The sequence below is a fragment of the Emys orbicularis genome, chromosome 4 (genome assembly GCF_028017835.1).
Source record: "Emys orbicularis isolate rEmyOrb1 chromosome 4, rEmyOrb1.hap1, whole genome shotgun sequence".
Classification (NCBI taxonomy): domain Eukaryota; kingdom Metazoa; phylum Chordata; order Testudines; family Emydidae; genus Emys; species Emys orbicularis.
In genome coordinates, this window is record NC_088686.1 from 154,268,976 (window position 1) to 154,291,155 (window position 22,180).

The following is a 22,180-nucleotide window of genomic DNA, read 5'->3' on the forward strand; positions in this document are numbered from 1 at the left end:
CCAGGCCTGGGACTGGCTGCAGGTATAACAGGGTGAGGCTAACTGGGGCCCGAAGGCTCTTTAACCCCTTCCATGCTGGTGGGCAGTTTCTCTGCTTCATCACAGCCAGCCCCCCCTTCTTCTTCTGTGCCACATGCCATGAGCTTTGTGTGTCCTCTAGTCCCTCCATACCTGGATACCCCATTCTCCACCCCACCAGAGTCTCTTTGTGCCCCTCTCTCCAGAGACTTTGTGTCCCCCATTTTTCCCTTCCCTACACTATTCTCCTCCATTCTCCCCCCCATGCCAGGGGCGCTCTGTGCTCCCCGTTCTCCCCGTCCATACTTGGGTGCCCAGACCTGTTAAACTCTGCAGTGAAGACATACCCTTATTTCTTTCCTTTCCGTCTGGGACAGAAGTCGTTCAGGGTGGCAGCATGGGAGGCTAGGCAGAGGTGAGGGGGGTGCTACGCGAGAAGGTGTTACTGGTGCCATCGCTGCATTCTTTGTGGTGCTACCGACCGCTACAGAGGTGGAGGAAGCTGCTGGCTCTGCTAAGCAGATGCCTGAAGCTCTGTGTAGCCCCAGTTTTGATCAGCTGCCGTGTTCAAAAGTTTTCGCATTACGTCCGATCAGACAAAGAAATGCCTTCCAGCTGCGGGCAGGGCCTCCCTTTGCTCAGCCGGCTGTGCCCATTTATGTATCAGAAGCACCTAGAGGCCTGTGCCACGATCTGGGCCCTCTTTGCACTCGGCCCTGCACAGACGTAGCGAGAGAGTCCCTGAGCAAAGAGCTCACAGTGACGTGTAATTCCTGCTGAGCTAGAACAGGTGCATCTGCTGCACAGGAGGAGGGAAGAGGGGATGGGAATGAGGGCAATAGTAACAGGAATAGGTAGTTCTATATGCCAGCGACATGCCTGGCTTTATGGTTCCAAGCCATCATTTAAAAGTGTATGTGAGTGTGTGTAATATATATATAACTAAACAGATAAATCTCCGCTACCCATGTTGGCTACCTGTCTAGCCATTGTCAGCTGATGTCATAGGCATGACAGCAGAGGCAGGCGGGAGTTGGAAGACAGCGCCCTTATGGATCATGTCAGGGAGGAATTTCAAGCATTATGGGTGGTGGCAGAGAAGAAAATGAGAAGCCATCGGTGAGCAAAGCAGACAAACAGGCTGCCGGGGCCTGGCATCGCTGGTGGAGCAAAGGGGGGCGGTCACCTCTGTATTCGGCATTGGTGAGACTGTTAGTGAAGACTGTGTCCAGTTCTGGTGTCCGCATTTCAAAAAAGATGTTCACAAATAGGAAGCCGGCACTGCCTCGTGCCCTTCCCGAACATGGAAAGTGGCTAAACTTAAACCTCTGACAATCAGGAAATTCAGATGTAGGGTCATGTCTCCAGCACCCCCATACAACCTTAACTCTGCCCCTGGGGATATGGCTCTTGGAATATAACAACCAGTTTGTCAGTGCCCGCAATAACTCCACATCAGCACTGCTATTGACACATGCCCATGCACCCCCACCATTCTTTGTTCAGCACCATTGATCAGGGTCATTGATCAGCAGTGAGTTGACTGACCTGACTCTGCGTATGGTAACGCTAGGTAATGGGGGGGTTTCAGACAGCAGAGATCTGAGCATGTTAAACCCACAACATTCCTCGACTGGGCCTGACAGTGCTCCTCTTCACCCTCCCTGCTGACCTCAGCACATCTTGGGAAGAGGTACAGTGCTGAGACCTCACAATGGAAACTGCAGGACAGGCTGGGGAGGGGTGAAGAGAGATGCACTTGTTGGATTTCAGTGCTGTCAATGTTTGCACCTGGAGGGGCAGGAGGGAATAGGGGGAGGGGAGGAGGCATGAGCAGGTGTAAGAGGGAATACAGGGAAAGGTGGGGGCACAAGAAAAGGAAAGCAGAAACAGAAGGAGAGGAGGATGCATAGGGAGGGGAGCAGGGAATAGAGCTAGAGGCACAGGGAGAGGGAGCAGGAAATAGAGGGAGGAGAGGGAGTGGAGGGCAATGGAGACTGGGATCATGGACTGATAGGAGGTAGGACTAGTATCTCAATAGTAAATGAGAGAGGAAAAGTAGGAGGGGATAGGCTCTGAAGGGCCCTGAAGGTGAAGACAAGCAGCTTATGTTTGATGCGACAGAGAAGGGGGAGCCAGGGGAGGGGTGCAAAGAGAGTGGTGACCTGTCAAAGCAACAGGCCGGGAGAATGATCTTTGCTGCAGCAGTCACAGTAGATCTGAGCAGATTAAGATGGTATTTCTTGAAGCCAGAGGTGCTGTTGCAGTAATCGAGACATGAGATGCTTAGAACCTGGATGATGAGATTAGGCTATAGAATTGCAGATACATCATCCAGCGATACAGTACTACACCCGTAATTATATTTAAAGGTTGTTTCTTTATCTACTTATTGTAGTTTGACTTGTGAAGAAAGAGCAAGACAATGAAAGGAGTCGTTCACCCACAATGGAGATGATCACAATTATCAGCGCGCAGAATCTTTTGCTTAGCAGCTATCACCTAGCACCTCTTTTTGATTGTTCCATTGATTACTGGAAGATTTTCCTATTAATTATAGAAAATAAGTGGATTGTTAGGCAATCAGCTAAAGAAGAGCTATTTGAAACTGCTTCTTTTCTAATGTGATTTTTAATAAAGTTCATTTCTACTAAGCTACCTCGAATTAGACCCTTTTTATTATTAACCTACCAATTCAGGACATTTATTTTATATACATCTTTCCTATGCAGAGAGATTGAAAAGTCAGAAATCTTAGAGTGGAAATACATTAGAGGGGGCATGGTGAATGTATACAAAATAATGAATGGGATGGAGAAAATAGACCAGGAACATCTGTTCTCCCCATCTCACAACACAAGAAAAAAGGAACAGTCAATGAAACTGAAAGGGGGCAAATTCAAAACTGGGAAAAGGAAACAAACACATAGTTAGCCAGTGGAACTCATTGTTACAAGATATCAATGAGCCCAAGAGCTCAGCAGGATTCAAGAAAAAATTGGACATTTATATGACAAGAGGAAAGTCCAGAGTTGGGATAGTCAAGGTAAAAAAATAAAGAAGAGCTTGGACAGGGATCTGACCTTCCTGCTTCAGGGTGAGGAGGGAAGTTCCCCCATGGCCCGACATTGCAAGGCTCTTACACCTTCCTTTGCAGCATCTGGTGCTGGCCACTGTTGGAGACAGGATACTTGGCCGGAGGCCTAGGCTCTCATCCCGTCTGGATTCACATTCCATCTGCTTGAACTCAAAGCAGGCTTTTTTCTGGAGCCGTTTCTGGAAGGAGTTCATACCATTTTCTTATTTTATCAAACAGCCTATTGTCTTTTCTGGATGGAATCTCCACTGCCTGAGATTGGAGCCAGAAGTAATGGGAAGAGGTTCCATTCTGGAGAGCGCAGGCCCCCTGTTTTCCAAGGGTTGTTGGTGGAGCTTGGGACCCCTGTGACATTTGTTTTTGCTCAGTGAGCTATTAGGAGGTTGCTTCTTCGCCACATGGTGTTTGCTCACATCACTTTAGAAAGGGCTGTGGCCCTGTTCCTGCTGACGCTTACACACGTGTTTAACTTTATGTGCATGAACAGCCCCACTGCGCTCACTGAGACAGCTCATATGCGTAAAGTCACTCAGGTGTGTAAGTGTTTGCAGGGCTGGGGCCCAGGGTGTCAGACAGCATTCACTGGACCTAAAACAAGACATGGGATCATTTATCAACTGTCTCCCACCCAAGGCTTTCCTTTAGCTTTTCCCCTAATCCTGTTTGCTTGAGTTTCTTCTTCCCCATCCAGTATTGACAGCCCCAACTGTTCAGGAGTCAATACCCCAAAATAACAAGATTGACTGAAAAATAATGAGATTTTAAAAAATAAGAAACGTCATGTTTGGTTGGGTTTTTTAAATATTTTGAGCCTTCAGAGGGTCACGTTTTCAAGCTTTTTTCCTCAACCACAACAGCTGGAAATTGACATTTTTCTTCAATGGAAACCTGGGATTCTCACATCATCAAATGACTACAGGAGCTGGCGCTTTAAGGAAATCCCCACATATCACAGGAGTTGTGATTAAAATCACAAGAGCTGGTGTTGTGTCTTTTGCTCTTTACACAACAAAAGTAGTATGAACCAACCACACAGGCACAGTTGGATGGCAAATAATCATGTTTGCTGAATATACACATACATGCCAGACCTCACTACAGATACCTGCTGCTCTGACTGGTTTCCGGCAACTTCTAAACCTAGTACACAGTGAACACTATCATTTCGGCCCTGAAAGGGACACAACCCTAATCCTATACACTACAGTTGGAAACATTGTTGATTTTGAACATCTATTTCTCTCAAAAAAAGCTCCTTTCCATGGAAATTCTCCCCCACCCAGAGAGGAATTTGGGGATAAAGTTTTCAGTTAATCAGAAAGGGCATAAACTTTTACAGCAGTGGGAGAAAAAAATCTGTAGTCAAACATTTATAAGTAAAACTGTATGTAGGATAAGGATAAAATTAAAACAACAAGGAGTCTGGTGGCACCATAAAGACTAACAGATTTATTTGGGCATAAGCTTTCGTGGGTAAAAAACCCACTTCTTCAGATGCAATGGAGTGAAAATTACAGATGCAGGCATTATTATACTGACACATGAAGAGAAGGGAGTTACCTCACAAGTGGAGAACCCTTGTTGACAAGGCCAATACAATCAGGGTGGATGTAGTCCACTCCCAATAATTGATGAGGAGGTGTCAATTCCAGGAGAGGAAAAGTTGCTTTTGTAGTGAGCCAGCCACTCCCACTATAATTACCTACATGCCTCCAGCTTCCATCCAGGACACATCACACAATCCATTGTCTACAGCCAAACCCTAAGGCCTGGTCTACACTACGATTTTAGGTCGAATTTAGCAGCGTTACCTCTATTTAACCCTGGACCCGTCCATACGACGAAGCCCATTTTTTCGACTTAAAGAGCTCTTTAAATCGATTTCTTTACTCCACCTTCGACGAGGGAATTAGCGCTGAAATCGGCCTTGCCGGGTCAAATTTGGGGTAGTGTGGATGCAATTTGATGGTATTGGCCTCCGGGAGCTACCCCAGAGTGCTCCATTGTGATCGCTCTGGACAGCGCTCTCAACTCAGATGCACTGGCCAGGTAGACAGGAAAAGGCCCGCAAACTTTTGAATTTCATTTCCTGTTTGGCCAGCGTGGCGAGCTGATCAGCACAGGTGACCATGCAGAGCTCATCAGCAGAGGTGACCATGGAGTCCCAGAATCGCAAAAGCGTTCCAGCATGGACCGAACGGGAGGTACGGGATCTCATCGCTGTATGGGGAGACGAATCCGTGCTAGCTGAACTCCATTCCAGTAAACGAAATGCCAAAACAGTTGAAAAAGCTCCAAGGGCATGAAGGACAGAGGCTATAACAGGGACTCGCGGCAGTGCCGCGTGAAAATTAAGGAGCTCAGGCAAGCCTACCAAAAAAACAGAGAGGCAAACGGCCGCTCCGGGTCACAGCCCCAAACATGCCACTTCTATGATGAGCTGCATGCCATTCTAGGGGGTGCAACCACCAGTACCTCAACCCTGTGCTTTGACTCCGTCAATGGAGTAGAACGCAACACGGAAGCGGGTTTTGGGGATGAGGAAGATGATGAGGAGGAGGTTGAAGATAGCTCACAGCAAGGAAGCGGAGAAGCCGGTTTCCCCAACAGCTAGGATCTGTTTCTCACCCTGGACCTGGAGCCAGTAACCCCAGAACCCACCCAAGGCGGGCTCCCGGACCCTGAAGGCGGAGAAGGGACCTCTGGTAAGTGTAAATATTAGACATGGTTTAAAAGCAAGCGTGTTTAATGATTAATTTGCCCTGGCATTCGCGGCCAGTACAGCTACTGGAAAAGTCTGTTAACATGTCCGGGGATGGAGCGGAAATCCTCCAAGGACATCTCCATAAAGCTCTCCTGGATGTACTCCCAAAGCCTTTGCAAAAGGTTTCTGGGGAGGGCAGCCTTATTCCGTCCTCCACGGTAGGACACTTTACCACGCGAGGCCAGCAGCACGTAGTTGGGAATCATTGCAGAACAAAGCATTGCAGCGTATGGTCCCGGTGTTTGCTGGCATTCAAACAACATCCGTTCTTTATCTCTCTGTGTTATCCTCAGGAGAGTGATATCATTCATGGTCACCTGGTTGAAAAAGGGTGGTTTTATTAAGCGGACATTCAGAGGTGCCCATTCCTGCTGGGCTGTTTGCCTGTGGCTGAACAGAAATGTTCCCCGCTGTTAGCCACACGGTGGGGGGAGGGGTGAACCCATCAAAATGCGACCTTGTAACGAAAGCACATGTGCTATGTAACGTTAACAGCAAGGTTTATCGTGAAAGAGAATACCCATTGTTCTATAAAATGTGTCTAACTACCACTCTCCCTTTTTTTTCCTCCATCAGCTGCATATGTTTCTTCTTCCCAAAGGCTAGCGAAGATTAGAAGGCGAAAAAAATGCACTCGGGGTGAAATGTTCTCTGAGCTCATGCTGTCCTCCCACACTGACAGAGCACAGCAGAATGCGTGGAGGCAATGTCAGAGTGCAGGAAAGCACAATATGAACACGAGGAGAGGTGGCAGGCTGAAGAGAATAAGTGGCAGGCTGAAGAGGATAGGTGGCGTCAGCTTGCTGACAGAAGGCAGGAGTCAATGCTCAGGCCGCTGGAGCATCAAACTCATATGCTCCAGCGTATGGTTGAGCTGCAGGAAAGGCAGCAGGAGCATAGACCGCCGCTACAGCCCCTGTGTAACCAACAGCCCTCCTCCCCAAGTTCCATATCCTCCTCAACCAGACGCCCAAGAACACGGTGGGGGGTCCTCCGGCCACCCAGCCACTCCACCCCAGAGGATTGCCCAAGCAACAGAAGGCTGGTATTCAATAAGTTTTAAAGATTTTAAGTTTTAAAGTTTTAAAGTGCAGTGTGGCCTTGTCCTTCCCTCCTCCCCCACCCCACCCAGTGCTTCCCGCCTCCCCCACCCCTCCCAGGCTACCTTGGCAGTTATCCCCCTATTTGTGTGATGAATTAATAAAGAATGCATGAATGTGAAGCAACAATTACTTTATTGCCTCTGCAAGCGTTAATCGAAGGGGGGAGGGGAGGGTGGTTAGCTTACAGGGAAATAGAGTGAACCAAGCGGGGGGGGGGGGGTGTTCCATTAAGGAGAAACAAACAGAACTTTCACTGTACAAACAGACTGTAGCCTGGCCAGTCATGAAACTGTTTTTCAAAGCTTCTCTGATGCGCACCGCGCCCTCCTGTACTCTTCTAACCGCCCTGGTGTCTGGCTGCGCGTAATCAGCGGCCAAGCGATTTGCCTCAACCTCCCACCCCGCCATAAACGTCTCTCCCTTACTCTCACAGATATTGTGGAGCGCACAGCAAGCAGTAATAACAATGGGGATATTGGTTTTGCTGAGGTCTATCCGAGTCAATAAACTGCACCAGCGCGCTTTTAAACGTCCAAATGCACATTCTACCACCATTCTGCACTTGCTCAGCCTATAGTTGAACAGGTCCTGACTACTGTCCAGGGTGCCTATGTATGGCTTCATGAGCCATGGCATTAAGGGGTAGGCTGGGTCCCCAAGGATAACTATAGGCATTTCAACATCCCCAACAGTTATTTTCTGGTCTTACTCAAAATACTACGCTGCCAGCCGATCCTTTAGTATCTAAAACTAAAGATTTATTATAAAGAAAAAAGAAAGAACAAAAAGAGATGTTAAATGGTAAAACAGTTACATATATACAAAGACTTCAAAGTCCATATATCAGGTTCCTAGCAGGACTGGTGAGTTTATTGGCTTGAAAGTCCCTCTGGAGCACATTCACACAGCTTGGACGGGTCATTCAGTCCTTCAGAGCTTCAGTTTGTAGCAAAGTTCCTCCAGAGGTAAGAAGCAGGACTGAAGACAACATGAAGAAGATGCAGCTGCCTTTTATAGTATTTTGCCATGCAGCCTGTGCTTCTTTTGTTCCAAACACAAGTTGCCCAGTACATGGCTTGAAAGCCCAGTTCCCTTCATAGGCATGTCCCCGCATGCCTTGCTGAGTCATAAGGCATATCTGCCTTCTCTCAATGTGTCAATTGTATAGCTGTTGGTCCTCAATGGGCCATCAAGCAGGCTAGGCAGTGCTGATGCCAAACTGTCTGGGGGTGTCGCTCAGAAGTATAGCACAAGTTTGAAATATAGATATGTAGGTATGTCTGTAACTCATAATACAAAGGCGATACAAACGCATAAATGAGATCATCATATCTGGCAAATGATGACATTTTTTCAGCTATCTTACATGGCCTATCTGGCATAATTCATTGCCATTCTACAATATTGATATTCATAATATCCTAAAGTGTCCCCTAAATTCCATTCAGCATCACACACCCCACGTAAAATTGATGCAGAAAGGGGTGTTCCTAGACACTGCTGAATGCAGCACAAAAATTTTCCATTCTTGGTCCTATATTATTACACTTCTGGTTTACATCACAAGTATTAGTGTACAACAGAAATAGTTTATCAAAATCATGCCTGATTAAATCCGGCTCTTTATATACAGCTACCTTCATTTTCTGAAAGTCTTCTCATCTAATAAAGAGTCCTGTGGCACCTTATAGACTAACAGATGTATTGGAGCATAAGCTTTCATGGGTGAATACCCACTTCGTCAGACACATGTTTCTCCTCCCTTGGTGTTCACACCTCAAACACCAAGGGAGGAGAAACATGCGTCTGACGAAGTGGGTATTCACCCACGAAAGCTTATGCTCCAATACATCTGTTAGTCTATAAGGTGCCACAGGACTCCTTGTTGCTTTTTACAGATCCAGACTAACATGACTACCCCTCTGATTCTCATCTGATGTTACTTTAGTAGAGAGCATTAATGCTCTCAAGGGTGTAATTACCTTGGCATTTAGCCATGACAGCAATGTGGTAGTGTGCCTCAGTTTCCCTTTCTATCCAGCAGACTAGATTTGTAAAGGTTTCTCTGCTGTGCCAAGTTTTACAATTGCTTACAGGTATCAGTTGTAACATTTCACTATTATACAGCTCTCTAGTATACAGTATGTTTTTAGGTATTATCCCCAATATGTTTACAAGCTTTTTATCAAAGTCACACACATTGTACCTTTTGACCAGGGTTGACGTCAAAATCAAATACATTAGAAGGCTAAACCTTAACAGTAGCACCACATTTGTTATAAGTCAGTGTTTATAAGTATCTTGGTCATACCATGGTTCTTGTCTCACTGGATCCCTTGGCTGGCCAGGTGTGTCCTCAATGCTACCTGCTATGGGGCAAATCTCCCCCCTCCCTTGCTAGCCAGGTAGATTGTATCAACCCAGACACTAGCTTTCAAATTCTCACCTGCTGCCAATTTCAAGCTGGACACTCATTCTTCCCCTGAGCAGGATTGGGCCCTTCCCCACCCCCACCTTCCCCTTCTCCTAGAAGGTTGGGAACTGAACCTCCCTGCTCTGGTGGAGTTCTGGAGTCGACGGTAAGCGCGTTCGGGGATCGATATATCGCGTCTTTACGAGACGCGATATATCGATCCCGGATAAATCGATTGCTACCCACCAGTACGGCAGGTAGTGAAGACGTACCCTTATAGAAAGAGACCTTCTAAAAACATTAAAACGTATTCCTGGCACGCGAAACCTTAAATTATAGTGAATAAATGAAGACTCGGCACACCACTTCTGAAAGGTTGCCGACCCCTGATCTACACAGACACTCTCCTGCATGCTTGCTTGTGGATCCACCACCACCAGCTTAGAGACTGAACTCTGTTTTAAAGAGATACCAAACAAATCCCAAGTGCCTAGAGATGAGAGTTTGCCTGCTCTCCCCTGCATCCTTGTAGGTTCAGTCATAAGGCTGTTCTGCTCTGAAAAACCAGTAACCCACTCTTTCCTCAGACTCTGCGGCCCAGACTGCTTACTCAAAGAATCAGCCTGGAGAACATGATGGCCCAGCCCAGCCACTTGGCTACAGGGCCGTTCAATTTCTCTAATAATTCCCCCACCCCAATCTGAAACCTCCTCTAAGCTAGCCACAGTGGGTCTTTCTAAAGCAAGGTCAGTGGATGTAGACACCTCAGAAAGACTTTGGCAGTTGGGAACTGAAACCAGTCTCCCAAACAAACTGTTGCTTTCTCTATATAGTGATTCACCCTGAGTTAACTCACCCAAATCACTTTTACACCCATCAGTTGCAGCAAACTGTTTGGAAAAAACTACCATGAGGATTCTTCTCCCTAGGAGCTTCTCTAAGCAACAACCCAGCTTTTTTCTGCTCTACAGAAGCGTTGTTCTGTGGAGCCACAACAAACTGCTTTGGAGTTTCACTTACACCCAGAATCATCCCTGGAACATGAAGAGGATTTTCACAGAACCCCCTTTCTGGCAATCTGCTACATTCCGTGGTTAAAGCCGGGTTGGAGGCCCTCTCTTTCCCTCGGCAACTTTCCTCACTGGCAATATGAAGGTTACCACACACAAGCTTAGGAACACTTCCTTCCTGGGTTTCAGTTAAGTCCAGAACCACCTCTGGGAAAACTGAAATATCCATTCCAATAAAACTCTAATCTAGTATCTGGTTAATGGGGAGGTGGGAGCATTTTAGGGCAGGTGCAGGATCTCCCTCCTGTGCACTGGCTGTGGGGAGAAGAGTGAGGTGAGAGCAGGCAGAGGTTTCCCCCCATCAAACTCAAGGGTCAGGAGTCCCCGCCCCATGGGTTCTCTGGTGTTTCGCAAGAGACAACGAGTGAGCAAAGCGCTTCTCACACTGAGTGCAGGGATAGGGTCGCTCTCCCGTGTGGATTCTCAGGTGGGTGGTGAGGCCTGACAACTGGGTGAATCTTTTCCCGCACTCAGTGCAGCAATGGGGTCTCTCCCCAGTGTGGATCCTCTGGTGGCTAGTGAGATGATGTAGCCGGACAAAGCCTTTCCCACAGTCAGCGCAGCGATGCAGTTTCTCCCCCGTGTGGACTCTCTGGTGTCTAGTGAGATTTTCTAGACAACTGAATGTTTTCCCACACTCGGCGCAGTGATGAGGGATCCCCCCACTGTGGATTCTCTGGTGTCTCCGGAGACTTTGAAGGAGACTGAAACTTTTCCCGCACTCAGCACAGCGATGGGGTCGCTCCCCCGTGTGTATTGTCTGGTGTCTAATGAGATGTTCTTGCAGGTTGAATCTTTTCCCACACTCGTGGCACAGGAAAGGTCTCTCTCCACTGTGGATTCTCAAGTGTCTAGTAAGACTTGATGTAAGTTTGAAGCCTTTCCCACACTGGTTACAGCAATGGGGTCTCTTTTCTGAGTGGATTCTCTGGTGTCTGTTAAGGGTGGACGAATACATAAAGCACTTCCCGCACTCAGCGCAGGCATAGGGTCTCTCTCCTGAGTGGATTCTCTTGTGCATGGTAAGAGCTGATATTTGGAAGAATCTTTTTCCACACTCAGCACAGCAATAGGGTCTCTCTCCAGTGTGGATTCTCTGGTGGGCAATGAGATGGGATGCCCGGTTGAATATTTTCCCACATTCAGAACAGGGATGGGCTCTCTCCTTTCTGTGGATTTTCCCATGGGCTTTGAATGCCTTCTTTCTCCTGAAGCTCTCCCCACACTCGCTACAGTGATACAATTTATGTCTCCTATGAACCGTCCAGTGGTGGCTTATCAAGTCTCTCTGCACTTTGAATTCTTCCCTGCACACACGGCAGGTATATAGGGTCTTTCTGGGCTCAGACTGTCCCTCTGCAGGAGGCTTTTGATGTGACCTGGATCTCCTCTGCTGGCTTTTTGGGGTTGCTGGCTCCTTCCTGGTCAGGTTCTTCCTCTGCCTTTGTGGCCTCCCCTGCCTCTTGTGGTGCCTTCCCCGCTCAGATTTCTGGGAATGGTTCTTCCCTGATGTCCCTGGGAAAGGCCTGGGTGACTCCAGGTTGCCACGCCCTTCCTCAGGAGTCTGCCCCTCAGCCCTGCTCAGGTTCCTCGCCCCTGCTGGGTGGGGAAGAGAATCTAGATGTTATTTCTTGTGCTGCTCACAAAGGGAAAACACTAACATTCCCAGCAGGGGGATGTACCTGAGGCAGCCCCATGCCTCTCCCCTCAGAACAGGGCTGGCCATCGGCGGTTGAGTGCAAGAGGCCAAACTCCCAGGGGCCCCAGTGCTGGGGAAGGAGGAGGAGGTCAGTGTCCTGTAGGCCCTGATAATAGCCCCTCAAGTCAATGAACATGAGAATCAGCCCCCACAATTCTCTCCCTACTCTGAGTCCCATCTCAGTGGGGAGAACAGCATCACCACACACCAGCAGTGACACCCCTCTCCCGAGGGTCACACAGGGAACACTATCAGAGGGGTAGCCGTGTTAGTCTGAATCTGTAAAAAGCAACAGAGGGTCCTGTGGCACCTTTAAGACTAACAGAAGTATTGGGAGCATAAGCTTTCGTGGGTAAGAACCTCACTTCTTCAGATGCAAGTAATGGAAATCTCCAGAGGCAGGTATAAATCAGTAGGGAGATAATGAGGTTAGTTCATTCAGGGAGGGTGAGGTGCTATGCTAGCAGTTGAGGTGTGAACACCAAGGGAGGAGAAACTGCTTCTGTAGTTGGCTAGCCATTCACAGTCTTTGTTTAATCCTGATCTGATGGTGTCAAATTTGCAAATGAACTGAAGCTCAGCAGTTTCTCTTTGGAGTCTGGTCCTGAAGTTTTTTTGCTGTAAAATGGCTACCTTTACATCTGCTATTGTGTGGCCAGGGAGGTTGAAGTGATATCAGATATCAGGAATGGCAATATATAAAAACCTGTAGGAGAACACTTCAACCTCCCTGGCCACACAATAGCAGATGTAAAGGTAGCCATCTTACAGCAAAAAAACTTCAGGACCAGACTCCAAAGAGAAACTGCTGAGCTCCAGTTCATTTGCAAATTTGACACCATCAGATCAGGATTAAACAAAGACTGTGAATGGCTAGCCAACTACAGAAGCAGTTTCTCCTCCCTTGGTGTTCACACCTCAACTGCTAGCATAGCACCTCACCCTCCCTGATTGAACTAACCTTGTTATCTCCATACTGATTTATACCTGCCTCTGAAGATTTCCCTTACTTGCATCTGAAGAAGTGAGGTTCTTACCCACGAAAGCTTATGCTCCCAATACTTCTGTTAGTCTTAAAGGTGCCACAGGACCCTCTGTTGCTTTTTACAGGGAACACTCACACTGTGATGGGATCCCAACGTCTCCATGTTCTATGGAAAATGGGGGAGAGATGGAGGAGAGAAGGGGAGAGATGGAGGAGAGAAGGGGAGAGAGGAGCTGTAGCACTTCTCGTGTTTGGGCTTCAATCCCTATTGTAATGCTCTGTGAGGGGAGAGTTTGCAGCTGATGGACGATTCCTGAAATGATCTCTCCGGCTCCCACTGGTGGACAGGGCAGAGCTGGTTCCCTACCTGCTCCAGGGGAAGAGCTTTGTGTGAGGAAGAAGCCCAAGGAGCTTTCAATTGCTGGCCAGTCCCAGGTCTCCTCTGCATCTGGAAAATCAACATCATAAATGATGCGTAAAATGGGGGCTTGATTTTCAATTTCTATTGTGGTAGCACAACTGAGTTTGCGGTTCCATAGCACCAGGTGCTGCACAAAATTACAGAGAGATCGCCCTGATGTTGAAGAGCTTATATACTAAATACACAAAGGGTGGGAGAGAACCTGAGCCAAAGGAGTAACTTGCTGTTGTAATAATTGGGCCCACAAATTTACCCTAATTGGCAGTTTAATTGTAAAAACTGTGAGAAAGTTTATAAGTGTTACAATATCCTACAACAATAAATGTCGATGGGAAAAGGTGCAAAATATAAACAAAATGACGGAATTAGTCCAAACAAAAAAGAGCTACTAATATAAATCAAGGACAGTGTTAAAATTATGGCTGGTAAACAAGACAAGTGTGGAACTGGAAATTAATGAACCAAAATGAATGTCAGAATTTAGGCCTAACTGGAGGAAAACCCAATGAGGGGCTGAGCTATTTTGCCCCTGGCTTCCTTTTGGGGGGTTTCAAAATAAAACATTTTTTGGGGGGGGGGAATAAAGGAGGGGAACTGAATGCAACCCTTGAAAGAAGCAGCAACAGCAGGTGTGTGTGAAAAACTGCTGCAGCAACCGATACCATCATGTTGCCACGCTGAACTTCTTTTGGGACCCCAGATCTTCTTCATCCTTATCCTAAGAAACGTCCTAACAAGACTGGACCAGAGAGAGGGATCCAGAGAATACAGCCACTGTTACCAGTTCTGGCTAACTCCCCCAAATCACCTGGAATGTGAGATTTTGTCCCCTACCCCCTCAAGCACCGTGACTTCTTTTCGTTCCCCAACATATTTCTTCTCTTTCCTATTCTTCTCCCTTTGCTTTATATTAAATAAGAGTCTGGCTTAGCTGGCCAAAACTGTCATAGTTTGCAACCTTGCTGTAAGCCTGTGATCAAAGAGGCAGCCAAAAGCACTGCCCAGAACAGCCCAATGCTGGTACACGTTTGCCAGGTAGGCCTCTAATTGGCTGATCAGACAGTCCTGGGGAGTAATAAGGAAATCCCTTATTAATGTCAACTGAGAGCCCAAAAAAAACGATGGACCGATGTTGGGCCTGAAGTGGGAAGGGAGATTCCCAATTGCTGCTCGGCCAATGATTCAGACAGCCAGGAAGGGGTTACAAATACTTTGAAGGACGGGATTCGAATTCAAAATTATCTTCACAAAGTGGAGAACTGGTCTGAAATCAGCAAGATGAAATTCAAGAGACAAGTACAAAGTAGTTTGCTTAGGAAGGAAAAATCAGATGCACAACTAGAAAATGGGGAATAACTGGTTTGGCAGCAGTGCAGCAGAAAAGAATGTGGTGGTTTCCGTGGATCATGAATTGAATGAGAGCCGACAATGTGATACTGTTGCAAAAAAGCCTAACACCATTGGACTAAAAGACTAACATTCTGGGATGTATTGTCACTTTGGCCACAATCTATCAGGATTTCAGCTGCCTTCAAGCTACTCGTTTGATCCTTGAACATCACTTTAACTCCTTCCTCACCTGGGCGGGTGCCTCTCAGGATGTCCCCATCTTCTGCGGGACCCTGGGCCCACAGCTCTTCCCCTCGCTCTATGCTGGAGATCACCACTGGCTTGGGAGTTTGGATTCCTGCTTAGAGAAAAGCGTCACCACCCATTAGATCTAAGCTGAGCACTTCTACCCACAGAATTCTTGCACTTTGCGCAGCTCCATATGCAATGTGGCAATTAGGCAATGAGCTGATCTACATATTTGCATTTGTTTTCTATGGAAACATGAACTGCAGCCCGAGCCTGAACATCTACACTGCAATTTTTAGCCCCACAACCTGACCCCCACGTCCTGAGTCAACTGATCCAGGCCAGCCATGGCCGTGCCGTGGGTCGTTTATTCCAGCATAGATGAACCCAGTCTGTCTTTCACCTTAACTGTGGTGTTGGCTGGCCTTTCATCCTGTAGACCTGCAGAACACACAACCCAATGCTCACATGCTGTCTGGGGCCAGAATTCTCTTGCCTTAAACTGTGGAGCCCTAGTGACCATGGGTGAAACTGCATCCTCTTGAAGCTATGCAGTGTAGTTGTAGCCGTATCAGTCCAAGGATATTGGAGAGACCAGGTGGGTGAGGTAATATCTTTTATTGGACCAACTTCTTTCCCAGCCCTGAAGAAGAGCTCTGTGTGGCTCAAAAGCTTCTCACACTCACCTTGTCTCACCATGAAAGGGTTGCTCTGCTCCATTAAACACACCTCTATCCCTCCACACCCATGCACCCCTCCTTCCAACCCCACAGACACCTCTCCACCCAACCACTCATACCAATGTTCCATCTCAGTTACTGTGTCTCTGTGCAGCACCCAATGCACTGGGGCCCTGATCTCACAGACACAGCTCCTCACCTAACGAGACCAGAGTCTGGTAATTTTCCCACATGACGTGTCTGTAAAGTTGCCTTTGCTCCTTGCCCAGCAACGCCCACTCCGCTGGGGAGAAATACATGGCCACATCCTCAAACGTCACCGACATCTGAAAGGACAAACAACCCAACTCAGCATGGCAAAGTTTACACACCGATAGAGGAATAGCTGTTGCAGGTGATGCAGATGTACAAGTGGTCCACGCAACTGGGAGGGCCCAGGGAGGCTTGAAAGTTCATACCATTATTATGGGTTCAGGTTTGCCACAGTGTGGAAAAAGTAATGGACAGTGTTTTCCTGTGATTTTTTTTCTGTCTGTGACTCACCCCACAGTGAGCCCGCCCCCCTGCTCTGAGTGTTGTATCCTGGCACAAAGAGTTGCACCACTGCTGAGGGTTAGTCCTCCTGACCCTCTGTCATGATGGAGCAGGCAGGTCAAACTTCAGTGAGTGTTGCTGCGACCCAGAGCAACCGGGTCACAGCCCCACTTACATTTAGCCGGCACACCCGACCCTCTGTCACCATGCTGGAGGGCTGGGCAGATCAAACCTGGGCAGCACTGCAACCTCACATGCCACAATGTAATGCCCAGAACAGGGCACTGGGCCCAGCTCCTCAAGACCCTGCTGGAGCCACTGCTGCGGGGTGAGAGTGGGGATCTGGACTCAGCCGTACCGAACACAGGAGCTGCTGGAGCTGCACTGTGGGGTGAGTACAGGGTGGCTTCGCTCTCCAGTCACTCCCTCCCCGGGCTTTCCCATCTGCATTGGGCAGGAATTAAGGTTACATTGTTGTAGCCTTGTCGGTCCCAGGATATTAGAGAGACAAGGGGGTGGAGGTAATATCTCTTACTGGACCAACTTCTGTTGGTGAAAGAGAGAAGTGCCTGAGCTACGCAGAGCAGGGACCTAGAGCCAGGCTCCAGCCTGTGTACAAATGTCTGCACCGCAATTAAACAGCCCATGAGCCCCTGGCCCCACAAGCCGGTGTCAGCTGGCACGGGCCAGCCACAGGCTTTTAGTTGCTGCCTAGACAGACCCTGGGAGCCCCAGCCAGAGAGCTGTGGCTCAAGCAGTAGCAGCCCAGGCTTTTAGCTCCGGAGGGCTCTGGTTGAATCCCCAACACGCTGGCCGATGGGGCAGTCAGACAAGGAACCTCCCCCCGCCCCCGCGGTACCCAGGGACTGAGTTCAGCCTCCCCCAGCGCCTCCCATTGCCAGTGTGTGCAGCGGCCCCAGCCTGGCCCCGAACCCGGTCTCCCGAGCAGGCTGCTCACAGCCCCAGGAGCACAGGCCAGAGGACCTGTCAGCCAGGACCTGCCCCCCCAGCCCCGCCTCCAGCCCCGGCCGGTGCCTGCTCTGCGGGAAGGGGGAAGAACCCGGCAGCCCCCGGAGCACCGCCCCGGGGAAGGGGCCCGCCCGCCCCCAGGAGCGAGGAGAGGGTCGGTCGGGCTCTCGCGGGCTGGGGCGCGGACCCTGCCGGGCTCCGCTGCACAAACCGGCCCCCGGGGGGGTCTCTCCGCCCCCAGCAGCTCCCTCCCCAGGCGGCGATTTCCAGCCTCGGCGGCTGTTTCCCTCCCGCCCCGGGCCCCGCTCACCGCGCCGGGCGCTGGGGCTGCAGCCTGCAGAGGGGGCTCGCTCCGCACGCGCAGCTCGGGCCGGGCTCGGCCCCCGGGTCTCCGCGGCGGGCACGAGACGCTCCCTCCCTCTGCCCGCCCCGCCCCCGCAGCAATTACTGGGCGTGTCTAGGCTGGGGAGGACTCGGAGCTCTGTGGGTTTAACCCTTAAGCATCTCGGTCGGGGAAGCGAGTTGCAGAGGGAGCCACTAGGGGAGACGAGGTGAAGTCGGTTCCCCGTTTGTTGGTGGCTCCCGGTCCCTCCCATCCCTGCTGCAAGGGCGGGTATTGGAACTATGTTACAGTGGGGGGGCTGGATACCATGTGTAGGATGGAAACCACGTCAAACCAGGGGGTGCTGCTGCATCTGCCCCCCCAGCACCCTGAGTTCCAGCCCCCCCCGTTCACAGAACATTTCTTAGTAATTCATCAGAGTGAGATGCCTTTTCAAACATTTTACCAGAATCAATATGGATTGAGAGTCATAACAGTGTCTATTAGTAAATTAATACATTATTTAATAATTATTCAAACCTGGATCCGGGATCAGAGTGCCTGTAAGTGCCACTGTGGTGAGACAAGAATATACCATACCCGGAGCTGAAATTCCCTCTCTGGGCTACACTCTGCCAAATATCATACCCCCATTTTGTATCTATTTGACAGTAGTCATACCACATGCATGGGGGGGAGGGGGGGAATCAACCAAAAGCAATGGTCAACCAAATTGTTACAGATCCAGAGGTAATGTTTTCACAGAAATTATATGGACAGTTACAATTTAAGAAATCTATAGGTATATAAAATCATGAGTGATGTGGAGAAAGTGGATAAGGAAAAGTTATTTACTTATTCCCATAATACAAGAACTAGGGGTCACCAAATGAAATTGACAGGCAGCAGGTTTTAAACAAATAAAAGGAAGTTCTTCTTCACACAGCGCAGTCAACTTTTGGAACTCCTTACCTGAGGAGGTTGTGAAGGCTAGGACTATAACAGCGTTTAAAAGAGAACTGGATAAATTCATGGTGATTAAGTCCGTTAATGGCTATTAGCCAGGATGGGTAAGGAATGGTGTCCCTAGTCTCTGTTTGTCAGAGGGTGGAGATGGATGGCAGGAGAGAGATCACTTGATCATTGCCTGTTAGGTTCACTCCCTCTGGGGCACCTGGCATTGGCCACTGTTGGTAGACAGGATACTGGGCTAGATGGACCTTTGATCTGACCCGGTATGGCCGTTCTTATAGGACTAACCCTGATTGGTTCTTAGACAAATTAAGAGCAGGGGAAATGGCTACATTTATCAGAACTTGTTTCATTGTGTTATAAATATTTTTTAAAATGTTATGATTAGTGTCATGTCTTTTGCTTGGTGCACAACAAAAATTATATGAAGAAACTACACAGGCACAGATGGCCCCCCAAAACCATGTTTATTTATGTACAAACACACAAGACCTTGCTTAGTGTACACTGTGCTCAGACTGATTTCAGATGGCTTCTAAAACACAGATCACAGTGAGCACCATTAAAGGAATCACAAATAACTTAGAGGGATACTACCCTATTCCCTCACACACTACAACTAGTTAAACCAGTCTTTAATGTTGCTGGGAGAGTTGCACAGTAGTAGTGTGGCTTTGCTTAATACCCTTTACTTTTCAAATTACTTGGAGAACTCTTCATCTGTGCTGTCATAAACATACAGCTAAGGGTAGCATAAAATCCCTCCTTTACCTGTAAGGGGTTAAGAAAGTCAAATAACCTGGTTGGCACATGACCAAAAGGACCAATAAGGAAAGAAGATACTTTCAAATCTCGGGGAGTGCGGGAGAGGTTTTGTTTGTGCTCTTTGTTGGTTCCCTCTCGGGACAAAGAGAAAGACCAAGCAGGTAACCCAGCTCCTAAAAAGATCCTGAAATTATACATTTAAAATTACAGAAATTGTAAGTAATAGCAAGGAAATGCATTAGATTATCTTTTGTTTTAGCTTGTGAATTTTCCCTATGTTTTTGTAACTTTAAAGTTGAGCCTAGACGGGAAACCTCTGTGTTTTAAATCTTTTATTACCCTGTAAAGTTACCTTCTTTCCTGATTTTGCAGATGTGATTCTTTTACTTTTTTCTTTATAATAAAGTTCTTCTTTTAAGATCTGATTGGTTTTTAGTATCCTAAAAACCAAAGGGATTGGTCTGTGCTCACTTTGTTAATCTATTGATTAGTATATTATTCTCAAGCATCCCCAGGAAAGGGGGTGAAGGGGCTTGGGGGACTATTTGAGGGGAATAGGGACTCCAAGTGGTCTTTTTCCTGAATCTTTGTCTAAATCACTTGGTGGTGGCAGCAATACCGTCCAAGGACAAAGAGAGGATTTGTGCTGGGGGAAGTTTTTAACGTCAGCTGGTAGAAATAAGCTTAGGGGGTGGGGCTGAGGATGAGAGGTTTGGTGTGCAGGAGGGTGCTCTGTGCTGGGATTGAGGGGTTTGGAGAGTGGGAGGGGGATCAGGGCTGGGGCAGGGGGTTGGGATGTGGGGAGAGGCTCAGGGGGTGCAGGCTCTGAGCGGCGCTTACCTCAAGTAGCTCCCAGAAGCAGAAAGACAATGGTTTACCATGGCCGCATGCAAGCCGAATTCTGTTGCCCGGACCTGCGTCTGTGATCTCTAACACCAAAGCCGCAGGCACTCAATATTAAGATGCAAAATGTGACCTTGTACTGAAATCACATGTGCTATGTAATGTGAATAGTGTTGTTCACCGTGAAAGAGTATAAGCATGGTTCTGTAAAATGTATCTTTTTAAATACTTCTCCCTTTTTTCCCTGCCTTCCACAGCTGCAAATTTTTCAAGCCTCCCTCCTCCGTCCCGAAGGCTATCTCAGATAAGGCAGCAAAAAAAAAGGACACGAGACGAAATGTTCTCTGAAATCATGGAATCGACCCGCAATGAAAGAGCTCATCTGAATGAGTGGAAGGACACGGTATCAAAGTACAGGAAAGATGCCAGTGAACATGAGGACAGGAGGGACCAACGTGAGGACAGAAGGGACCAACGTGAGGAGAGGAGAGATGCTCAAGATGAGAGGTGGCGGCAGGAAGATCAGAGGAGGCAGGATGCAACACTGGGGCTGCTGCGTGAGCAAATGGACATGCTCCGGCGTCTGGTGGAGCTTCAGGAACGGCAGCAGGATCACAGACTGCCGTTGCAGCGCCTGTATAACTACCCTTCCCCCTCACCATGTTCCATAGCCTCCTCACCCAGACGTGTAAGAACGCGGGGGGGGGGGGAGGCTCCGTGCACCCTCCCACTCCACCCCAGTGGACAGCCCAAGCAAAAGGCTGTCATTATTTTCAACTTTTTTAGTGGCCTTTTCCTTCCCTCCTATCCTCCTCCCAAACCCCACCCGGGCTACCTTGTCAGTTCTCTCCCTCTTTTGATAATCAATTAATAAAGAATACATGATTTTTAAACGATAGTGACTTTATTTCCTTTGAAAGCAAGGAAGGGGGAGGGTGGGTTGCTTACAGAGAATGAGTCAGTCAAGGCGGCGGGTTTTCATCAAGGAGAAACAAACAGAACTTTCACATCGTAGCCTGGCCAGTCATGAAACTGGTTTTCAAAGCTTCTCTGATGCGCAGCGCTTCCTGGTGTGCTCTTCTAATCTCCCTGGTGTCTGGCTGCGCGTAATCAGCGGCCAGGCAATTTGCCTCAGCCTCCCACCCCGCCATAAAGGTCTCCCCCTTACTCTCACAGAGATTGTGGAGCACACAGCAAGCAGCAATAACAATGGGAATATTGGTTTGGCTGAGGTCTGAGCGAGTCAGTAACGTGCGCCAGCGACCCTTTAAACGTCCAAATGCACATTCTACCACCATTCTGCACTTGCTCAGCCTGTAGTTGAACAGCTCCTGACTACTGTCCAGGCTGCCTGTGTATGGCTTCATGAGCCATGGCATTAAGGGGTAGGCTGGGTCCCCAAGAATAACTATAGGCATTTCAACATCCCCAATGGTTATTTTCTGGTCTGGGAAGTAAATTCCTTGCTGCAGCCATTTAAACAGAGTAGTGTTCCTGAAGACGCGAGCGTCATGAACCTTTCCCAGCCATCCCACGTTGATGTTGGTGAAATGTCCCTTGTGATCCACCAGTGCTTGCAGCACCATTGAAAAGTACTCCTTGGGGTTTATGTACTGGCTGCCCTGGTGCTCCAGTGCCAAGATAGGGATATGGGTTCCATCTATCGCCCCACCACAGTTAGGGAATCCCATTGCAGCAAAGCCATCCACTATGACCTGCACATTTCCCAGAGTCACTACTTTTGGTAGCAGCAGCTCAGTGATTACTTTGGCTACTTGCATCACAGCAGCCCCCACAGTAGATTTGCCCACTCCAAATTGATTCCCGACTGACCGGTAGCTGTCTGGCGTTGCAAGCTTCCACAGGGCTATCGCCACTCGCTTCCCAACTGTGAGGGCTGCTCTCATCTTGGTATTCTGGCGCTTCAGGGCAGGGGAAAGCAAGTCA